Here is a 7,288-nt window from a genome sequence, read left to right as displayed (position 1 = left end):
TTGTTTCTCATCTGGGGTTGATGTATCTGAGAATGTACAAGAAGTCAACGTGGAAAATGTGCTCTTGGCCTTGAAAGACTTTACCATAACATATCCATAATGTTGCCAGTGACAAATGATTGCATTGCACTTACATATGTTTCCAGTTGTACTTTCAATGTGGTACCTGTCTGAGAAAAGGCATCATCATGTTAGTAACTGAATTTACAATTACATAGGCCTACTGTCTCTCCTAATGCAGTCTGAATGTAATGTGTGGCAAAACCATATAGGGACCAATGACGGAATGACCAACATTGAATGGAGAAAGCTGATCCCAGTAGGCTATATATAGTCACCACTGTAGCCTTTTATCTTTTATTACTTCAATTTGCATGTGGGACACACACACTGAGGCTCATTTTATCATGAACATACAATGCCACGTACTACTGCCCAAAGATAAGTTTGTTTAACTTCACTTACTCCCAACAGTAACAGTAATAGAATGTCCAGTAATGAGAGGATACAGTCCACATCGATATTCGCCGCTGTCATTCTTTGATGCGTGAAATATCTCCATATGGCACATGATGAGGTTTTCTTCCTGGTGTGCTGTCTCCTGCCATATTTTAACATTAGGGTTCTCATGCAGTTTTATGCAACTGTTCTGATCATTAATTTTACACCAACTCACAACTGGTTGTTCCTCACAGTGCTTCACTGGACAGGTCATTTTTAGGGGGCTCATCTCTACAGCCCTCCTAGCAGTATACCTCTTGACACGAACTACAGGTACGCATGCTGTGTCTGTGGTAGATTTTGTGTGAGACATCACAGCTGTGGGAGAAAATACAGTTCAGAGTCAGAGAGCTATCTCACATTTATCACAAACGTGCACACACACACACACACACACACACACACACACACACACACACACACACACACACACACACACACACACACACAAACACAAACAAAAAAAGGGGAGAGGCTGCCATGGCATGCCATCAGCAGCTTACAAATGACAGTTTTTTTCTTCCAATCGCAAACATATGCTTCCCCAAGCTTTGGATATTTTTTCTAAAGTAACACAGACTGACACCAAAAAGATACAATTGACCAAATGGTTAATTTTCTTCTCAAAAACATACATTTTTAAATATATATATATATATATATATATATATATATATATATATATTACTGCACTGTAAAATTGAATGCATCTTTTGCTAGACACACTAACTTTATCAAAATGATAGAATTGGGGGGGTTCCGGTGACGTCATGAGCCGTGCGGCAGCTTGAGAGGTTCGCTCCCTGTCCTACATTATTAATTTAAACTTTTAAAAACGAACTAGTCCCCATAGTTTGGAAAATTCGACGCCTAATATAAAGATGAGTCATAACAGAGGAAAACCTAAAGCCCCGAAGTCAAAGGAAGAAGAAAAATCGAAGTACTTCGCCAAGGATAGCACAACCATGCCAGCTAACCTAGCCAAGACCGGAGAGACTAGCAACTCCACGCAAGTTCCTGACAGTGACATCAATGTCACTATAATAACTGAACTCAGAAAGTTTCGACAAGAGGTAAACGGGACGCTTGAAAAACTCTCTGAACAAGTTGCCAACTTGGACCATACTGTCCGAGGGCTTGGGGTAAGAATGGCCGAGGTGGAGGAACGAGTTGGCACGGTGGAAGATGAGCAAAACCGACACACACAGCTACTGAAGTTCCTCCTATACCGTGACAGACAGCTGGAGGCTCGCTGTGAAGCTCTGGAGAATGCGTCACGTCGAGAGAATATACGGATATACGGAATTAAAGAAGGGTCGGAGGAAGGGGACACGGTGCAGTGGATTGACCAATTTCTCCACGAACTTCTTGATCTGCCGACTGATTTTGAACTGCGACTGGACCGTGCGCACAGGTCCCTAGTACAAAAACCCACCAGCGAAACGGCAAACCCCAGGTCATTTGTCTTGAAATTCCACAGCTTTCAAACCAAACAACAAGTGCTGGAGAGAGCGTGGAATGAGAACCTAACTTACAAGGGAGAGACAATTACGCTGAGCCATGATTACTCGCCTATGCTACAGAAGAGGAGAATGGAATATGCGGCCATCAAAAAGCAACTGAAAGCGAAACGAATCAAATTCCAAAGCCCCTACCCAGCGAAGCTGAAGGTGTTCACTAAAGATGCTACCCTGGTTTTCGAATCTGCGTGGGAGGCAGCTGATGGCCTGCGGCACTTGGGAATCGAAGTGGAGCTACCAAAGCGGCACGACTGGAGAGAGATATGCATCGCATGGGCTGGAGTGGGAGGAGCGGCCGTGCGCGGATAGATGGAAACCTACTGCGAGCTATGCAAGGATATCTCAACGTAGAGCTACCACCCGGTGAGACCGTTTTAAACGCCGAGTGATACCTTTTTGGGTATGCACTCATAGAGAACTATGGGGACACTTTTTGTTCTATTACTCTTACTATTAATAAGCCAGCCATTTTTTTTCTCTGTAATTTTCTTTCTCCTCGAAATTAAGCACTGTAAAAAAATGCGAGGTTCGTATTGACTATGCAAGCTTAATGTGTCAAACTAGACAGCAATGGAAATTGCAATCCATGTAATTTAAATATTACAGTAGATTACTCTTAATTTCTGTCTTTTGGGGAAAAGAAAGAACATTTTGGTTGAGGTTTAAAAATGACATAATGCCTACAATTTTTTATTTTTTACTTATTCAGTTTTATAAATGAAGGCAGTCACTGGTATGTTTGTTCTATATAACCTAAAGCTGGCGAATTTAAGCTAGAAAACCAAATATTCAGTTCACTAGCACCTATTTTCATGTTTTATGAGTATAAACAGGACAGGGCGCAAATACGCCTCTGGTGGTAGGGAGAGACTAAATTCTCACTCAGCAGAGGACATCTGAAGCTTTTTTTTTTTTTTTTAAAGGGAGGCCCTCACCTCATGAACAGGAGAGGCTTTCCTCCCATGCTAGACGTTCATACTAGATCAGCAAAGGGTCGTTTAGAGACCCCTGCCTTGGAATCACTGTTTTTTTGTTGTTTGTTTTGTTATGTAAGGTTTCTTTACATTGTTCACACAGGGGGTGAAATATTTGATTTTTGTCACAACATAAGGATACATGGACAATACAAATGGCTGGTGATACCACTAAAGTAATTTCATATAATGTTAACGGGCTGTTAAATCCTATTAAGCGATCTAAAATCCTATCTAAAATGAAAAGAGAAAGGGCTCATGTGGTGTATCTACAGGAGACCCACCTAAATGATAAGGAACATGGAAAACTTAGAACAATGGGTTTTAACGAATTATTTTTTTCATCATATAAAACGGGACACAGAAGAGGAGTAGCAATTCTTATATCTAAAAAAGTTATATTTGAAAAACTGTCTGAAATAAAGGACAAAGAGGGTAGATACATTTTATTTAATGGAAAGATAGATGGAAACCTAGTCACATTACTAAACATCTATGCACCCCCAGGAAGCGATATATCCTTCTTTCAAAAAATTACTGAAATGATGATAACAGAAACTGAGGGTCTGCTTTTATGTGGGGGAGATCTCAATGTCCACTTACAACCAAAGCTTGACTGCTCAAGTGGGAAATTAGATGAAACAAGGTTGGTTAAAAACATCAACACACTTTTTAAGGATGTTGGTCTTATTGACATTTGGAGAGAGCTGTTCCCATTGAGAAGGGACTACACCCACTACTCTGCCCCTCATGCCCTATATACAAGAATAGACTATTTTGTGACATTTGGAAAGGACAAGGATAAAATACATTCTTGTGATATTGGAACAATAGATTTGAGTGACCACGCACCTATATATCTCAAAGTTGACCTTAACCTAAGACCCAGAAATACTACATGGAAGCTAAACTCTGGCTTATTAAATGACCCTATATTTAAAGAAGAAATTAGAAAAGAAATAAAGACTTTCCTAGAATTTAATGATAATGGGGAAACATCACCACCCATGTTGTGGGACACCATGAAAGCTGTTTTAAGAGGGAAAATTATATCAATAGCTTCACATAAGAAAAAAGAGAGACAGGGAGCACTTGACAGTCTCCAAAAAAAATTAAAGGACCTGGAGCTAAAGCACAAATTAAACTCAGATAGGAATACACTACAAGAAATTGACAAAGTCAGAACTGAAATAAGAAATATAACTACACATGATGTTAAACGAAATCTTATGTACTTAAAACAAAGATTCTATGAAAGTGGGTCCAAATCAATGAAACTCCTAGCATGGAAGTTGAAGAAAAGAATGGCCGAAAATACAGTTCACAAAATACATGATCCAGTAACAAAAGAACTTAAAAATAACTTAAGTGAAATTCATGAAGCGTTTCAGAAATACTACAAAAGCCTATATACCAGAGTCCCTGGAGGAAGCATACTTCAGACTGATACATTTTTAAACTCTTTGCAATTGCCTACACTGACAGAGGAACAGAACAACACACTTATAGCAGAGATAACAGAAAGTGAATTTTTAGCCACCATTAGCAAACTGAAAGTCGGTAAATCTCCAGGCTCTGACGGATACACAGCAGAATGGTATAAGGAGTTTAAAAGTGACTTAATCCCAGTTTTACTCCCTACACTAAATTGGGCCCTGGAAAAATCACAAATACCTCCAAGCTGGAATGAGGCAATTATATCAGCCATTCCAAAAGAAGGCAAAGATAAAACAAAGTGTGCATCATACAGACCAATATCTGTCTTAAATCTAGATTACAAGATGTTTACTTCCATAATGGCCAGGAGATTTGAGACGCTAATGACCCACCTGATCCATAATGACCAGACAGGATTTATACACCAACGCCAAACACAAGATAACATAAGACGGACACTACATATTCTAGACCACATAATTAAGAACAAAATGGAGGCAATAGTGGTTAGTATCGACGCAGAGAAAGCCTTTGACTCAGTCTCCTGGACCTTTCTATACAGAGTTCTACACAGATTTAACTTTCACAACAGGATCATTAACACCATACAAACACTATATGACAACCCCACAGCAAGGGTCAAAGTTAATGGTTATCTCTCTAATAGCTTCAGCCTAGAGAGGGGAACAAGACAAGGATGCTCCTGGTCACCACTATTGTTTGCACTTTTTCTTGAACCACTCGCTCAATACATAAGACAGAACTCAGAAATCAAAGGGATAAATCTTGCAGAAAGAGAACAGAAGATAGCTTGTTATGCCGATGACGTGATAACCTATCTCAGTGACCCAACACACTCTTTGCCCCAACTGATGGTATCACTGGAGAAGTATGGGGAACTATCAGGGTACAAGGTCAATGTAAGCAAAACCCAAATATTAACATATAATTATGATACACCAGCTGAGATAAAAACCAAATACCCATGGTCATGGCAAACAAAACATATTAAGTATCTGGGTGTCACTATTCCAAAAGATCTCTCAAAACTATCAGACTACAATTACTTACCTCTAGATAAAAAGATTAAAGAGGACATCTCAAAGTGGAACCTCATTCCCTTTCTTAGCTTCAGCTCAAGGATACAATCCATAAAAATGAACATATTACCAAGGTTTTTATATCTATTTCAGACTCTACCAATAGAAATACCACAGAGTCAATTTAATGAATGGGACAAGATGTTGTCAAGATATATATGGCAGGGGAAGAGACCAAGGGTCTGCTTCAAAACATTACAATTAATGAAAGAAAAGGGAGGTTGGGCTTTACCATCTCTTAGAGAATACTACCTTGCTGCCCAGACAAGAACAATATTATGCTGGTGCAATCCCTCATACTTGGCACAATGGAAAGACATTGAAGACAGGGTGCTTCCCATCCCTATACAGGCAGTTGTTGCAGATTCTAAATTAAAACATTATATACACCAAACAGACAATCCATGGGTAAAATTCACTCTGAAAGTGTGGAAAAATATGCTGAAAATCTATAAATTAGAGGAAGACTTGCTCCCTCTGAAATGGTGCTCACATGATTCAGATTTTACACCAAACGCTATGGATAATAGATTCCAAATTTGGACAGCGAAAGGAATAACAGCTTTATGTACCATTATGAAGGATAACTCAATGTTCAGTTTTGAGATGTTACAGGAAAAGCACCATTTAGATAAGCAAGACTTTTTCAGATACCTACAACTGCGGCATTATGTTAACACAAAGGTTAAAAATACAACAAAAACAAACCACAGTTTTATTGAACTATTTAAAAGAGCATATAATTCAAACCTGAATAAAGGTATCATATCAGCCACATATACCTGCTTGGTACAAAATAACATCCACTCCACAGCATATATTAAAGCAAAATGGGAAAGGGAAACAGGGACTGAAATATCAGACGAAGAGTGGAAAAGAATGTGGCAATATCAATGGAAATGCTCCAGTTCAATGACTTGGCGTGAATTTAACTGGAAGAACTTTATTAGATATTTTATTACCCCAGCCCAGAAATCTAAATTCAGTGACGCCACCCCTGACTGCTGGAGACAATGTGGTCAACAAAGTGCAAATCACCACCATGTCTTTTGGGATTGCCCAAAAATTCAAGTTTATTGGTCAGAAATACATAACTCACTACAAGACATTTTCAGAGAGGATTTGCCACTGGACTTTAAGACTTTGTATCTGGGATGTGTTCCTCAAGACTGGCTGAAAGTGGACAAATACTTAATGAACATTCTGTTGGTGGCCAGCAAAAAAGCTATCACAAGGAAATGGCTACAACCAGAAAGCCCAACACTTGGAATGTGGAGAGACATTGTGGTGGAAATATATAAGATGGAACAAATCACAGCCTATGTTAACCAGAAAATGGAACTCTTCTTAGAGCGATGGTTGAAATGGTATTTCTTTGCTCCAGCCAAGTGGCCTAACAGCCCAATTTTATAACTATGACTTCATAATGTAAAATGTATCCTATTGTATGAATATGTAAGTGACAAACTCCCTGTATGTACATAGTTCTGTTCTTAATGTGTCTTGTTTCCCACTGCCCTTTCCCTAAAAATAAAACCAATAAAATATAAATTNAAAAAAAACAAAATGATAGAATTCAGGCTCAAAATGAAATTATTCTGTCAAAGAATAACACTTGTTTTCACTTCATAAGGTACATGCAGTCAATCAAAGTACACCAGGTTTCAAAATACTGGCTATTGTTGACATTACTAACACTGCATAGACTTTTATGTTTCAGTTTTACAGGTATTTGCATGCAAAACATGCAATTCAC

Source organism: Engraulis encrasicolus, chromosome 13 (assembly GCF_034702125.1).
Source record: "Engraulis encrasicolus isolate BLACKSEA-1 chromosome 13, IST_EnEncr_1.0, whole genome shotgun sequence".
NCBI lineage: Eukaryota > Metazoa > Chordata > Actinopteri > Clupeiformes > Engraulidae > Engraulis > Engraulis encrasicolus.
This window is presented reverse-complemented; position numbering follows the sequence as displayed.